This window comes from Pongo pygmaeus, chromosome 1 (assembly GCF_028885625.2).
Source record: "Pongo pygmaeus isolate AG05252 chromosome 1, NHGRI_mPonPyg2-v2.0_pri, whole genome shotgun sequence".
In the NCBI taxonomy this organism is placed as follows: domain Eukaryota; kingdom Metazoa; phylum Chordata; class Mammalia; order Primates; family Hominidae; genus Pongo; species Pongo pygmaeus.
Genome location: NC_072373.2, coordinates 72732496 through 72748038, shown reverse-complemented (window position 1 = coordinate 72748038; position 15543 = coordinate 72732496). Strand labels below are relative to the sequence as shown.

Here is a 15543-nt window from a genome sequence, read left to right as displayed (position 1 = left end):
TGTACTTCTTAAACATTCATTAAATCTCTACATACTTTTTTTTCTAGTTCTTTACAGAATAATCTCTGATGTTTATTTAAGGAAACTAAATTGAAAGACTCCTCTCCCTTTCTGACTATATATTTATCTTCTGCATACTTCCTCCACCACATGACTTAGCATGGATCGCCCAAGTTCCTTCCCCAGCTCCAGCCCCCAGCTCTTCCCTTGAATTGGATTTTTCTTCAACTATTACTCTCTTTCCTATGCTCCTGCCAAAATCTAGTTTAGTACGCTAGTTAGCGGGACATGTTTCAGTTTTGTACCCTCATTAGGACATCAAAAATATATACTTCACACTTCAATGTAAAGTTAATATTTTCTTCCCTTCTCCTTTCCTCCCTTTTCCCTCCACCTCCCTCCCTTTTTTCCTCCCTCCCTCTCTCTCAATTCACAGGCCCAGCAACAGCACCTGCTTCACAGAAACAAGGCTGGTCCTGTTCTGATTTCTCTAGTCTTCCTTTAAAAACTAAACGGAGATGCACAGTCCCTTTTCCTGACACACACAGAAGTGAAAGGAGACACACAGAGGGAAAACACCACAGGCAAAACAATTCCCTTTTTTGGAAGGACATTTTTGAAACTTAATCACTCCCCAGAAACCTGAAGTTCTCCTCTTTGCCTTTGTCCTTACAGTCCTGGTGTGGGGGCAGAATGTTTCCTGATTTAGCTGTCCTGGCCTCTAAATCTGTTTCACTCTCTAGCCATCTTACTGGGTTCTTGCTCTCTTTTGCCTCTCTCTCCTCTTGGATCTCTGGTGTGTGTGTGTGTGTGTGTGTGTGTGTGTGTACTATTTCTCACTTGGGGGCTCATTTCTAATTAAGTAATCCAAGAGGCTAAAAAATGCACGAAACAACCAAATGAAACCTCAAATTAGATGGAAAATGGCTCAGATGGGTCCCAATCTCTGGGAGTTCTATTTAAGCAAGCAAACAAAATGGGCTGGGGCAAATGATTATTGTAACTCAGGAAGATTAGAAGAAAATGTAATTAGCTCCCCAGCTACTTCTTGTTCCCCAGCCTTCTTAGAGTGTCCAACGCCCCACCCGTGAATGTACCCAAGGCTTCCTTATACACACCAAAAAGTCCCCACTGCAACGCTGGGAGGGTTAACAGAGCTGGTACCCCAGCCTGCCAGCTCACCAAAGGAGAGAGCGGTGAGGCTCAGAGCCCGCCCCCTGCCAAGCCGCCCAGCCAATGGGCACCTGTGGGGAGTGTGGCGCTGTGTCCCATTGGCTGCCAACCTGCGTGCATAAGAAAGAAAGAGAGAGGCAGGCAGGGCAGCATTGTTATCTTAAGACACTCATCTGGTGTCTGAGTCTGCAGGTGACACTGCTTAGGTACGGAGCGCGGAGTCGGAGCGGGAACGCGCCGGGCTGCAGCTCTGGGATGCAATCCGCCTGCCTCGCAAGCTGCTCGCCGCTGCGCTGGCAGCGCTTACGCTGAGCTCGGAGGATCCCGTTAGGACTTGCCCGGGGATGTGCACCTGCCGTGCGCTCCGAGGTCAGGGGCAGGTCTGCAGGCAGCCGAGGGAGCGGTGAAGCCGGAAGACCTGTCTCTGCCCATGTGCAAGGCAGTGATTTCGGGTGAGAGAGCGGGTGGGTGAGTCTCTTTAGAGTTGGAAAGAAGGCAAAATCTTGGGTTTCTCCTCGGCGGAGGGACAGGGGACTCCCCCAGTTGGGTCTTGCACTTCCCTTACCTCTCCCACCCCGCGTGCGCCCTGGCCCAGTGCCGAAGCCCCACTTCAAAGATGCTCTGGGAGACCGGGATCCTGGCTGCTCAGCGGGAAGGCAGCAGGCAAGTGGTCTAACGTTGGCGGCGGTGGCGGCGGCGGCGGCACCGACAGTAAAGCAGTAAAGCGGAGAGCAAGAGAATTTGAAAAGAGACATCCGCTCCCTCTCACATGCTGAGGGGGAGGCATTCGCGTTTCGCCAAATGAGAAAGAACCACAAGAAATCATGAAGTAAAAACTTTGGAAAGCTGCCACTGGAGATGTTGCACAAAAACCTGGAATCTTTTAGGAGTCTCCTCCCAGTCGTTGAAGGTTTGGGGAGCAGCTGATACAGCAAGGAGGGCTCTTGCAAGGATTCAAGGTAACAGTGCAGGGTTTCGGTGATTTTTCTCCCCTTTTCATTGTCCTTTTTGGTGTGTCCGTTGGTAAAGGGACCATTTTGCTCTCATACAACCCTCTTGCCCTGGTGCCTGGCAGTGGCAGGCAGAAGGAATGATGCCTCTCCTAGTTTCTGTCTTGTGGAGCTGAGCAATGGACTTTGGGGTTGAGCTAGAGATTTCTCTGGTATTGCCTCCTGGTGTTGCATGGCTGTCACAGGGTTTGGGCTCCCTGCCTGACCTATATTGCCTTTGCCTGGTTTAAGTCCTCAAAGTTAGTGCAACTTCTATTAGCTTCACAAAATTCAATAGGGCTGCATAATTGCAGAAGATGACGAGGACTTTTGCCTGCCCAGCTGATGCTGGGAGGTTCATTATGTTTGGGAAGGACCCCAAAGAGCTGAGGTTACAATGCACGATATCTATATTATCGTGCTCATAGAGCCCTATGGCAAGTTTCCCATGCACATGCAGTCAGGAAAATAAAATTCCAAACAGTGAACCCTGTAGGTTGCAAATAGTCTCCCCAGGGTGGTGGCAGAAGCCCCATTGATTGAGTTGAGCCTGGCAGAGCACTGGAGACACTAGGGAAGAACATTGCTGTGCTGAAAGGTGGGATGTGCTGGTATCATCTAGCAGATCTCTGTCTCTGTTTTTGTGATCATCTGGGTACACTATCGAATGCTGCCTGTGGTGTGTGTATGTATGTGTGCTTGTGCTCACAGCTGTATGCAGGAAGCAGGCTGCCCACAGAAGAACCAAGCATGTGCAGCACCCTGCTCAAACCATGGATGCCTGGAGTGTTCCTGCCTAGTAGGAACATGAACTTGTGAGCTGTTGTTCCAGCCCAGAGGACTTTTCTCCTCACCAAGCAGTCCCTCTGCATGGTACATATTTATTCAGGGTATATAGACCTAAGCCAAATGTTAACCAATGTTCAAGCTAATGCACTGTAACGTGATTGAACAGACCCCTCTGTAAAGAACTGTGTGTGTGCTCTTTGCAGCCCTGGGAGCAGGGTGCTATGAGCAGAAACAAATGTTTTGTTAAAAGGATAACAATTATAAAAGGTCAAGCTTATAGTTGGGTAATCTGGGCCTTATTCAGCAGGGACAGTGTTATGTCAGCATAGATCAATCAGAGGGATAAAAGGTATATTGTAAGTCAAGTATTTCTGCCTCTGTCCTTCTCCAGACATGTGCATGTTGAAGTGACTCTCTCTGATCATGCTCGCTAAAATACATGCAATGCCAGTATTAACCAAGCAACTAAAGTATTTTACCGAATCCCCTGGGGGGCAGTCTGATGACATCACGCAACAGCAAAGCGATGCTGGAGTTTGTGTTCTTTCCCTCCTGACTCACACAGCTGTGTGTATGTTATTTGTTTAAGGCATGACCCTCTGGAGTCCCCCTTCACCCAGAATAAGTTGCTTTGCAGCACTGAGGGCATGACCAAGACATGCTGCCACAATGATCCTGTCTTATCAATATCAGAGCTGCTGCCTACTCTAGGAAAAGATGAATGCCTTGCTTCTTTGAAGAGGATATGATTTGAAAACACACACAGCATGTATATTATGAAATATTTGAGAGAAAAGAAGCAAATGTCACAGCATAGTCTCCCCTTCTGGAGGTCAGCTGGCTCCAAAGTGTTTGACAGCTGGGCTGCAGCCATGGAGAAGATAAGAGCATTCTTGACTCTTACTTCCCCTCTTCACCAAAAATGGAGCTGGCTTTGTCTCCAAGAATGGAGTGATGTGTGCTGCAGTGTGGGCACAAGAAAGGAGGTGAGGAGAAAAGGGCTGGGGAAGGAGGAAGGTTCCTGCTCTGTCAGCATGGGGCTGGTCTCAAAGATGGGGAGCATCTTCCCTTTTTGGCCCTCAAAATTATCTTCTAGGTGCTCCTTTCTGGCCTCCTGGCAGGTTGTTTACTGAGCAAGGCCAAAGGGCAAAGAACAACCCTGAGTCATCACCTTCTCCTGATCCCCTTTCCCAAGACACAGGCTAGCCACTGGAGAGCATAGCAGAAAAATGATACACTCCCTTGAGGCACTGCTCTGAAATCCCTCCCCAACTCACAAACGAGGTAATCTGGAGGGACTTGAGACATCTGCGTGGGCACTTTCTGCTGACTGGGATGCTTAGTTGAGGTTTCTTGGTTAGTGTTTTGTTTTCCCCACTGCGCAGTGTATTTTTGGCAATTCAACTCTTTCTCTTAAATAATAAGACCTTGTATACATTTTATAATGGCATCCTCTTCCAAAAGGCTGAGAGCACTTTCCAGAGCTCATCTAATTAATCCTCACGTGGCTTATTGTCTCATTTATCTTTGATTACCCTAAGAAGTAAAGCTAAAATGATTTTAGCCCCCTTCTTGGAAAAGGGAGAGCAGAGAACCTCAGAAAGAGGAACTGCTTTATGCAGGGTCACACAGCACTTAAGGGACACTATGGAATCAGATCTGGGTCTCATTGCTCATGAACCAACCCCAGACTCCATGGGCTTCTTCTAAGGAATGGTTTGATTTTAGTAATTATAATCTGATTTAGTTGTTCTGTACTTTGTAAAGATGGAGATGTTACAATGACACAGGGTTTCTCCTCCAGGACTAACTTAAAAGCAGTGAAGAATAAAAGTCTTATAGGCCTTTGCCCTTGCCTTCAGTGATCTTGCAGTCTAGTTAGGAAACTAGGCTCCCATCTGACAAAAAGGAAATGATGATGTAGGTTCTAAACAGCAATTCAATACCAGAGAATTCACAAGGCTGACCTAGTTCATCTGCGATTGATTCATACAGATAATGAGAACTATCAGTATTCAAAGGAAGGAGAATTTGAGTTGAGCCATGAGGGATGCGGTGGGATTTGTTTGGATAGAAAGAATGAGGGAAAGGGTTCTAGCTGACAGAAATAACTGCAGCACTGTTGGGAAGGTTGGAAACTTCGAGGCTTGCTTGATTCCTTGGGGTTTACCCTGGGCTACCTTTCTTTTCTGCATTCTGGAAATACCATACACCTGGTTAAATTATTTTAAACATATGTTGGTCTACAGGAAGTTGCCCTAGAACCTAGGCAGGGGGCTCTGTAATGCTGGGCATCTCATTAGACATTGAAAATTATCTGGCCTTCCACCCATCCTCAAGTCTAATCTATATATTGTGGGAAAAGTATTGCTCAACCTCAGAGAGCTTATCAACATCATATCAAAAAATCTGAATGAGGATATTGGGGGTAAGCAAGCAAATTTTAAGAGAACACACACACACACACACACACACACACACACACACACACACAACTTCTCATATTTTAGAATTACAATCTCCTAAGAGAGAGCCTTGATTTTCCTTCATTTCCTATTTCTCCACCCAAATATTCCTCTTGGGGTTTTCTTAGAGCTGGCAAAATGCCAGAGCCCTTAGGCATTTAGCAGTGAGCAGGAGATTTTCAATCTTAAGATTCTTGAGCATGCCCATGTACATAACCTCCTGTCTCCCCTTCTCTCTCCCTTTTAATAAAACATACGCTGTAGCAGTCACTAAGGAGGAGACCATGGAAAAGCAGGGTGGGGGTGGGATGCGGTGTTGCCTGAAGCTGTACCACAGGGCACTGTGCTTGCTCAGCTGGGCAGGAGAGGGGAGAGGCAGCCTGCTAGCCTGGGCAATGCCAAGGAAGGGTCCACCAGGAGAGAGCTGTGACCAGTCAGCCACACACATTTGCTCCCACAGTGGGCATCTCTCCCAGAGGAAAGGTCAAGGCAAAGCACAGGGCCTGTGAGAGGACTGGTAACACAACCACCCTAGTCACTGGTCTTCACATGGTTTGGGATGTTTTTCATGCTGCAAGTCACCGGTGGCTTGGGTAGCCCCAATGCAACATGGAGGAAGTTCCCATTGAGCATGAAAGTGGAATAGCTTACCAAAAGTCACTCCATAATTGCTCCCAGGTCAAAAGTAAAACCCCCGAGAACCCAGTCTGTTTGTTTGCTTAGCCCTAGGAGTTTATTCGGGGAACAGGTCTCAAAGGACATTACTTTTCCTTGAAAATCCTTCCCTGCACCTTGCTGTCACCCTTGTTTCCTGTGTTAAATGACTGTGCAGCTGGACTGTGAACATGACTCCTTTTCTCTTTACTATTCAGAAGCATCCATTGCTATGTTTGGGGGCTGAGGTAGAGATCCAGGCCCAAGGGCATGTGGTTAAGGGTTGTGAATTAAAGTCTCTTCTATCTAGAAAGGAAGAGACAGACAGCTGATTTATGCTTCAAACTGGGGGCTACGGTGAACCAATCTCGTCTGACCAATTAGGATGCAGGTCAGCCCCTCTTTAAATTGTCACTCTGTCATAGACAGAGAAGTAAAGTTGAGTAGCATCAACACTGCATGGAATCATCAACAGCCAGTCCCATTATTCCTCTTGCTGAGGCTCGCATGAAATGCAAAATTTTCTGGAATTCTGGATTGGGCAAAGGGAGAAGACAATTTGATACCTCACAGGACTAAGCTCTAGGCACTTGCCAATATGATAGCATATTGGCATCATGTGGGTCTTGAGCACTTGAAATGTATGCTGTAAATGTAAAATATGCATTGGGTTTTGAAGACTTGGTTTGAAAAGAAAAGCAATGTAAAATATCTCATCAATATTTTTAATCTTCATTACATGTTAAAAAGATAATATTCTGAATATATTGAGTTAAATCAAATATATTAAGATTAGTTTCACCCATTTCTTTTTTACTTTTTAATGTGGCTACTAGAAAAGTTAAAATTATGTAAGTGGCTGGCATTATTATTATTATTATTATTATTATTGGATAGTGTTAACAAAGGCCCTGGAAAGTAGTGACAGGTTAATGGGGAAAAGGTGCAGAAGCATGAAATAGGAGGAGCTGGCGACATAAAAAGAGAAAGAACACGGAGGGAGGGGTCAAGAGCAGCCCAGAGTGAGCCTTAAGGCATGTATTTCTAAAATTTCAAGTCAAGAAGGGTACAAATAGCATACACCAACCTATATTTATTTGAAGAGGGACCTTGTTAACTGTAATTAAGCCCACCCAAAGCCTTTGGGAAGCATCGCAGCTCTCAGTTCACATAAAAAGAGTGAGCCGGTGGGTGGCTTGGTAATTTTATCCTAATATTTTTGAGTTTTTGAATGACAGTAGAAATAACCAAGTAACTAATCTTTAGGGTCTTACTCCAAAGTGTGAGGACACAATAGTTGGATCAGCTGGGTATGTTTGTCTTTCAAATTCCCTCCTTTCTTTTTATCTCTACCACGTTATGATCATTCCTTGTGAGAGCTTTCTGTTTTCATATCAATATGTTGATAGTGTGGTGGGGAGAAAGAAAGGCATGGCCATGTATTAAAGATTATTTTGTGAAATAATTAGCTGGGTGTGGTGGTGCAAGTCTGCAATTCCAGCTGCTTGGGAGACTGAGGCAGGAGAATCGCTTGAACTCAGGAGGTGGAGGTTGCAGTGAGCCAAGATTGCGCCACTGCACTCCAGCCTGGGCAACAGAGCGAGACTCTTTCAAAAAAAACAAAACAACAGCAACAAAATTTGTGGACCTACCAAGAAGAAGAATGGGGAAAATATTCAATAATTGAATTTTTTAAAATTACAGATTTGAATATTATAACTCATTCATTGTCATTATTGTCATTCACTGCAATAAGTTTGGCCACAACTGGAACTCATATTTGCTTATCATTCTATAGTTCACAAAAGGTTTTCACAAGCTTTCTCTCACTTGATTCTCACAACCTTGTGCGATGGTTATTAACTCCATTCAAGGTTTTTCATAACCTGCCCCAAATTACCTTTATTATTCTATTTTCTAATCCTTCTCTTTCTATTTACTTCATTCAATCTTGCTTAATCAAACTACTCTACTTACTGTTTGTACATGTTAACCACGTAAAAGGGGGATTATTACCTCTTGTATTTTCAGTTTTATCATCTATAGAAGTAAAAAATAGTAATGCTAGATCTCTCAAAGGGTTATTCTAAATGTTAAATAAGATAAAATAGGTAAGGTGCCAAACATAGTTTCAGGCACATTGCAGATGCTCAACAAATGTTAACATTCTTTCTCACTAAAGGTCTTCACTTTGACATCACCAAGATTAAAATCCAAAACTAAACTCAGTATGCACCAATTCACATCCCAAGCTATTCCTTTCCCCAAATTCCTGCTTTGGTTAAAGGTACCAAAATCCACCCGACTTCCAGAGGGATAATGAAGAAATGTAAATTGTCCTGGGCTCTGCTTTCTCTCACACTGCCCCTACATGCAATGAATCCTCCAGGCTTGACAGGGTCTACCTCCTAATGATCTCTCAAAGCCATCCTCTCCTCCTCACCCCTCCTGCCACTGTCTGATGCCAGGCTCTCACCCTTCTCTCCAGCATCTTCCCAGGACTTGATCTCCGCACCTCTTCCCTTGAAGGCTAGCCAGTCCATTCTCTTCCCTGCAGCCAGGATGATCTTTCAAAATGGTAAATTTGACCATGCTTTTCCTCTTACTGTAATTCTCCAGTGACTCCCCACTATTGTCAGAATAACAAGTTGCTTAGCATAACAAACAGGAGCTCCTTCATGAGCTGGTCCAGTAACCTCTCTGTGCATCTTTCCTACATCCCGCTTCTCACAGCAGCCACTTCAAACACCAGGCAGCTCCCTCAGCACTCTGGAGCGTTAGAGGTCTTGAGTTGTTTTCATGCAGAATCTTCCCCTGTCCTATTCTCTGCTTCTTGAAGGGTTACTGAGCTTCAAGACTCTGTAAATAGTATCCCTCTATGAAGTCTTCTCTGAAACTCTGGGACAGAATTAATTGCCTCCCCCTCTAGACTCCTACACATCTTGTTCAAATTCTGTTTTTGCTCTGTACTCACCACACCATTCTGACTTGTTGATATGGCCATCTTCTGCACCAAGCAGCAGGGCTGGGATCGAGGCTCGAAGACATACTTCTCTGAAAATATTTATTGAGTATATTATTAAGATTGTGTAGTGCTGGGTCATATTCCTAGGCATTGAGGATTCAGCAAACAGCAACACAGATAAAAGGTCTGCCCTCAAGTTGCTTCCATTTTAGACAGAAGGTATGATTATAATCATGATAATCATGGTTATTATGGACATTGCCGATAATAGCTAACACCTTAATAGTACTTAAGTGTCAGGCAGACACTGTACTGAAGTTTTACACAAATAAACTCATTTGATCCTATAAGGTAAGTAGGTTTGTTATTTTATAGACGATGAGTTGAAAGCCCAGAGAGGTTAAGTAACTTGCCCAAGGCCACACAGCTAGTAACTAGGGGAGCTGGCATTCTAATCAAGTTTAGACCCCGAGTCCACATTCTTTATTACTATGGTATCCAGAAAAATAACAATATAAAAAAATAAATAATTTCAAGTGCTGATAATGAAGAAGATAAAATAGAGGATTGTCAGACAGAGTGATTGAGGCATTGGTCAGGGAAAGTCTCTTAGAGAAAGTAACATTCAAATTGAGGTGTAATTTGTCAATTGAGAGAAGTAGAAATTCTAGAGTTGGATCTGGGAATCTAAAGAGGAGAAAAATTGTTTCTTCTATGTAACCAAGACACTAGCTGCTGTGATGTTCACCTCTCACTGCTGGAGGTACCACACTCAAGCCTGGGTGGCCTTGGGGTACAGCAAATAGCCCAAATGTTCCCAAACCTATCCCCTATCAATCTACTTGTCCCTCCTGTTCTTTTGGGTTAAGACATATCTCAGAAGGTGTCCAGTATGCTGCATCCTACAAGGGTAGGAAGCATGGCACACACACACTCTCTCTCTCACACACACACACCTGTTTTGCTGAACCACTTTATTTCACTTCTCTCCTGTGAACAACGTGTCACTCAGAACCTTAGCACAGTGACAGACAGAGGCATAGCAAAAGGGCTGGGGACAACCCAGAGGCATGAGTAAAAGGGGAAAAGAAAATTATTTTTTAACAAGATGAGAAGTGAATTGGACTGGAGGGAGAAATGGGAATTTGATCAAGGAGGGGTATGCAGAGGGGGTTGATTCTGAGATGCTGGCAGTGTTCTGTTTCTTGACCCAAGGGCAGGTTTGCTCTACAATTTTATATATATACACACACATCTATACCCACATACGTACGTATGTATTCTCACACATGCACACCCCGTATATACACATGCATGCGTCTATAGCTTCTGAATGAATATCTCTTATAATAAAAGGTTAAAGAAATGATTTGGCGAGCAGACGAAATGGGTGGGACAAGTTCATACATATTTAATATACTCCCAATGCCTATTTTATGATAAAAAATTGTACTAGGTTCATTTTTACTTATATTATCTCATTTAATTTTTATTACAACCTTATGAAGTAAGTGTCATTCCTGTTTTGCATATGGAAACTGAGGAAGGCAAAGCATAGAAGAGCAGCCAACATTCAGACTCTGGGCTCTTGCCCCTGCCCCATGCCCTCTGCCTTCCACCCTGGGTGGCTCTGAGGGTCAATGGGGTGGGTGACTTTTGGGTGAGACAAACCTGGGCATCAATCTGGTCATGGTCACTTACCCACTGTGTGACCTCAGCTATGTGTGACTTGTATCAGCCTCAGTATCCCCACCTAGTAAAATGGATATTACACCTTATGTTGCACAAAAATTGTAAAGATTAAAGACAATGATTGACAAATAGCAGAGTTGAGCATCCTTAAGCTTGGAGGAAAAGGTTTCCCTGAGTCATACAAGGACATATTCACAGTGGTTTTCATCTCTCAAAAAAGCAGTGGAAGACTTTCATCAGTAAACCCTTACCTAAAACCCCAATATATAAAGCAGATAAAAGGGGAGCTCTCTCGTTGGAGCAGGCCTAGGGGGTCTGGAGCTCTGCTACCTGTTTCTTCTCTTTCCTCACCCACAAGTGTTCCCTAGGGAAACTCCTTGGAACCCAAAGGTATTCAAAACACATTGAAAACCACTGCAGAAGTCCTTTAAAAAGCAAAACTTGTGATTCATTTAAAATCACAGGTGATATATTAAAATTGATTTTAAAATATAAGACTTTCACTAACCCAGACACATCTGCGAAGTTCTGTGAGACTGGGACCAATCACTGTTTTTCTCCCTTGTTCTCAGTAATTGAAAATGCAAGGAGTTCAGTGTCTATGAATGAGCGCCTGCTGTGTGCCAGGCACTATACTAGATGCTGAGAGTATGCACTGTAAGATCTCTTTCAAGTCTAACAACTCTCTATGAAGTAGATACTATTATTCTCGTTTTGAAGATGAAAAAATAAAATAGGTACAGAGAGGTTAAATCAATTACCCAAGATCTCACATCTAGTGAGTAGTGGAGTTGGGATTCAAACAAGTGTTCCAGGATGAATTAGAAAGCCACAATTTTGCCATCAACTCCTGCAGCCTCTTCAACAGTGGACTGGGAGGAACAAGTGCCTCGCTCAAAGTTTCGTACTTTTTTCCAATACTCCTCAGTTGTGATTTTGTTTCTTCTGTTTTCATTAGGGCACCCAGGTCTCCCAGAACGAAGGCAGCGGTCCTCCCTCGCGGGGAGCCCCAGCTCAGGGAGGGCAGAACATCAGGCCCAGTGGCAGCGGGGAGCTGGTGACTGGGGCCTGCCTGTCCCTCACTCCGCTTCATGCCCCATCCCCACCACGAGGCTGCCAGGCTGAGAGCGCGGAGACTCCTGCTGGGCTGTAGTCTGGCAGGCCGGGGTACTGGGTTTACTGGAAGAGTGTGAGGTGGGGATGCAGAGGGAGGTCCTTGAAATCCCCTTGAGACATAGAAATAACTAAGCACTCAGTGAGGACTGTGGGGGCAGCTAATGTCTGCCTCCCCCTCACTCGGTGTTCAGCCATTTATCATCAATAAGTCGTTAGGCAGGAGAAGGAGCAGGTGGCTGACGGGTGTGCCGGCGGCTGGCGGGGTCTTGGGAGGCGCCATGCACGCGCGCCCCTTCTTTCTGAAATCTCGGACCTTTGGGATTTGAGCCGCGAGGGACGGCGGAGCAAGGGCAGCCTCCTCTGGAAGCCTCGGGGCACTAGAGACCCCTAGAGGCGAAAAGCTGTGTTACAAGCCCTCAGCCGCAGAGGCGCAGGCGAGATTCTTGCCCCGGAGGTTGCCGAGGAGTGGCCGGTACCTTTCCTAAAACCCTTATCTGTAAGTACACTCCGGCAAGCTCGAAAGGGACAGCAGGGGAGCCATGTGTGCGTGCGAGTGTGCGGAGAAGGAGTGGGGAGGGACAGTTACATTTGCAGAAGCAATCCTGTCTGGAACTAAGCTGATTAGTCCTGGTCCCGTCCCTCCCTCCCTGCCCCACCCCTCCCATCCTCCCTTAGCTCCCTCACTCAGCCTTACTCAGCCCCTGCAGCAATCCAGAGACTGCCCTCCTTGGCAACTCCCCACCACCTCCATCAAGATAATATCCTTCCCTCAGGGCCCTTCACACCTCTCAGTAACCTGATCAACTAATTTGCGTTAAGGTATTAATGACTAATAATGATTTAATGTGCTGCCCTCCCAATTAACACTAGAGCATTTCAAAAGAGAAATTCACAGATTTTAACCCAAGTGAGACATGGTGCTTTTCCTTGTTGAGAGGAATTGTAGGCCCTTCAAAACGAACCATACAGACAGCTGCCGATTCTTTACATACGCTGCATCACTCCTGAGCTTAGCAGTGTTTGGAGGCTTTATGCAGAGGCTCAAGCAGAATTTCCCAAAGAGGGCTGCTCTGATCTACAACCCTTAAAGAACGCTTTAATTACAGTACAGGCTTAATGAAGAAAAGAAACCTGGTGCCCCAATATCATGTATTTAGAAGTTTCGATGTTTTTTTTTTTGCTCATGTATGTGACGACATAGTCATTGAGAGAAGAGGCTCAGGCATGGTGAACTTGGGTTCAAGTCTTTGGCAGGCTCTGCTATGTACCATGTATTTGATCTTGCCAAGTTACTTTACTACATTAGCCTCAGGGTGCACATCTGTGAAATGGATGTGGTACAACTCACAGGGTTAGAGTATGAAATGAAATAATGCAGAATTAGCACTCATCAAGTCTGATATGTAGAGTGCTCCATAAATGACAGTTCTTTTTCTTAAACTTAGGGGTTTTTTTTTGTTTTTGTTTTTGTTTTTTGTTTTTTTGCCCTGTCTCAAACTCTCAGTGCAGGGCAACATGGAAATGCTGTATTTATTTATTATTTAAAAGCAGGGTGAAGCAATCCGGCCTCCTAGGCGTGGTTGGTTTGGTAATGAACTAGATTTCTTTCCAGGTAATGGCAGTATATGAGCTTTTTTTTTTTTTCTTTCTTTCTTTTTCTGCTTGGTTTCTTTAAATGTATCTCACAAATGCAGTGAGCAAAATGGATTTGGCAGTGACTTAAAAAGACTTAATGTATTTTGGAAAGAAAAAAAAAAGCCACAACAAAAACTGGTTTGTTTTTGTGATATATGGTTCATGTGATATGACAAAAATCCATTTTTACGCTTAGGAAAATTGGCTAATTTTAAAACAGTTGACACATGCCATATGCATATAGAGTAATGATGGATTTTGCTCAGGCAAACAACAGAAGAACACAGGGCCAGTAATATCTTTGTTAGGGCTTTAGTTGCTTAAATTCTTATTTGATGGGCAGATCTGCCCCACCCAGGAGAGGAGAGTGACAGGAAAAATGGACTCATCATGGCCTCAGGTAATGGAGTCAGATATTTGATCACAAAGATACTAAGCTTAGGACACAGACACTGTGTTTTCATTAAATCAGTGAGAAGAGACTTGGGAATGTACCAATGTAGCAAGCTTATATTCAAGAAAGTAAACAGTTTATGAAGATATTTTCTGGATAAAAGGTGTGGATGGTGCAAAGGATACTGAATTGGTGAACCATCATGTTAAACTTCCCCTGGTCATTCTTCCTGTTGGAGACATGAATGATTTTTGAACTTCAAATACTGTTTATAATGTGCTTTGGGTTCCTCTGGTTTACAGTTCTGCATAAATCACACTGAAAAGGGAATCCCACATGTTTTCCATTACTGCTAGATAGGGAAAAGAGACTGCATATGAAAGTAAGATGCTACAAAGATGGGACATTCAATGAGAAATAATTATGAAAACATTTTTAAAGAAAGAGACAAGCGCTCTATTATCTTGATTTCCTTCCACTTTCAGTTCCCCATACACATCGACCAGATACCCAGCTCCTTATAGGCCAATGGTATGCAATCTACCTGACTCAAAAAAGCATTTGGCTTTTACTTTATTTTACTTTATTTCTTTCAAGGCACGATTTAATTAGTGACTGCAGAGAAAAAAGGCTGAACAGCTTAGAGGAGGTTTATGGTTAGGTTTGTAGGACTCAGCAATTTGACATTCTAATCCTGTTATTTCTCACCTTAAACTGAACAGAGTTGGCAGGGTTTTTCCCCATAATTCATCCAGTTATTAGGTCTCCCCTCCCCTTACTTTTCACCCTCATCCTTTGTTTCATCTGATTTTTTGTGTATGTGGTCCTCTACTACATGGTTCTCCCCAACCCCACCCCAACTCTCAGGATAGCAACAAACAAACAAATAAAACTGATATCTTGGTGGCTCATTCATGACTGAGCCATCTAGAAGATAAATTCTTTCTCTCCTTACTTTAATTCCTAGAATGTGCCATCTATCTCTCATGTGAACTTGACTTCTAAGATGACTGCAGCCAAGGTCCTACAATGATGCGAAGAGGCCAAGTAGTATGTCTACTTCCCTTTTTAATTATAAACTATAAACATTTTGAAGGTAGAGCCTGAGTCTTTTTTTTTTAATCATTTTTTTCCCCAGATCCCTGGCTCAATACTGAGCACAGGGAAGACTTTTATGTTTATGCGGTTAAAAATAAAATAACAAAAACCCCAATGCCTCATCATCCACCCCACCACACCCATTTCCATTAAGATATGGGTTACTAGAAAGTTAACAAGAATCTTTCCTATTAAGGATATTTAGTGTTCAGGATTTCAAATGTATACATTGCAAAATTAGGGATGTGTTTCCTTTAAGGCAGTGGTTCTCAAAATGCAATGTGCACCTGGGGAGCTTATTAAAATGCAGAATCCCCAGCCCCTCCTCCAGAGAATCTGATTCTGTAGGTGTTGCATGAGATTCAGAAAACTGAATTTTAACAAGCAGATGATATACAGACCACACTTTGAGAAATACCATTTTAAGGCAATCCAAATGAAATATTACCCATACTCAGTTTGGTAGAATATTAATGTCACCTAAGTGGTTAATTGTTGTCATGTTGGAAAAAAAAAAAGGTTCTGCGATTAGAAAAGTTGGAGAATGTGCCCTCCTTGACACCTATTCCCTCA

At 43.8% G+C, this 15543-nt stretch overlaps 1 protein-coding gene across 1 annotated transcript in view; it reads left to right on the top strand.

Moving 5' to 3' along the window:
- Window positions 1-1321: 1321 nt before the first annotated feature.
- BRINP2 (BMP/retinoic acid inducible neural specific 2) overlaps window positions 1322-15543 on the top strand; it is a 111794-nt gene continuing 97572 nt past the window's right edge. Inside the window, exon 1 of the mRNA XM_054455240.2 lies at window positions 1322-2132. The gene's annotated coding sequence lies outside the window, so the exon portion shown is untranslated. The remainder of the gene's footprint in view (window positions 2133-15543) is intronic.